The sequence below is a fragment of the Ambystoma mexicanum genome (genome assembly GCF_040938575.1).
Source record: "Ambystoma mexicanum isolate Mex_15411 chromosome 12 unlocalized genomic scaffold, UKY_AmexF1_1 Mex_chr12_unloc.2, whole genome shotgun sequence".
Taxonomy (NCBI): domain Eukaryota; kingdom Metazoa; phylum Chordata; class Amphibia; order Caudata; family Ambystomatidae; genus Ambystoma; species Ambystoma mexicanum.
In genome coordinates, this window is record NW_027182323.1 from 3,693,826 (window position 1) to 3,694,947 (window position 1,122).

The window sequence follows — 1,122 nt, forward strand, 5'->3', positions numbered from 1 at the left end:
AAATAACAATTAATAAATAATAAAGGCAACAAACAGTGGTAATGCAGCCCAGCAATTTGCAAGTGCTAGGTTTAAGGCAGCAGACAGGGTAGGTCTGATAAGTGCACGAAGAAAAGGGGGGGCTGTAGGGGTACAGATACAGACCCCAGTGCAAGGGGTGGCCCGGAGGCAGTGCGGGAGGGTGGCAGGATGAGCAGGTACCTGGGCCCAAAAAGACAGAGGGTGGCTAGGTGCACAGTGCCAAGAGAGAACAGATCAGCAGGGGAGAGGGGGAGCGAAGGCGGAAGAAAAGGGGAAGGTCTTGAGGTGCTTCCGGAACCGGAGATGGTTCTCCTCACGTTTTAGAGTGGCAGGGAGGCTGTTCCAGAGGGAGGCCCCAGCCGAAGACAGAGATCTACCCCCAGCTCGTTTCTTAGAAAAATGACTGACCCTGAGTGAGTTGGAGGTAGAGGAGCGAAGAGCTCGAGAGGGGAGGTATTTGCAGAGGGATAGCTGAAGGTATTTTGGACCCAGGCCCCAGAAAACCTTGTGGACAATGCAGAGGGTTTTGAATTTAATCCTTGCATCCACTGGGAGCCAGTGGAGAGATTTCAGAGCTGGAGAGATACAATCCCAGGGCTTGAGGCCAAGGACAAGTCTCGCAGTCCTGTTCTGCATTAGTTGCAGAGGGCGGAGAGTAGAGGCAGGTAGATTTAGAAAGAGGCTGTTACAATAGTCCAAGCTAGAGAGAACCAGAGCTTGAGATACCATGAGCTTCTGGGGGAAGGAGAGGAAAGGCAGAGTACCTCTGAGGAGGTGCAGTCGAAAATGTGACTTTTTAGAGACCTCAGAGATGTGGGCAGAGAAGAAAAGGGTGGAGTCAAAGATGACCCCGAGGTTCTTAGCCTCGCAGGTGGGGGTAGGAGGAGGGCCATGGGAGGCCGACCAGAGAGTGAGGGGAAAGGATGGTGAAGGTGTGCCGATGAGGAGGATCTCCGTCTTGCGGGCATTCAGACAAAGATCATTGGCGGCACACCAATCTTGAATGCCAGTTAGGCAATCAGAGATGAGAGAGGGAGAGGAGGTGGCAGAGGGCAGCTTGAAAATGAGTTGAGTGTCGTCAGCGTAGCACTGGAAATTTGA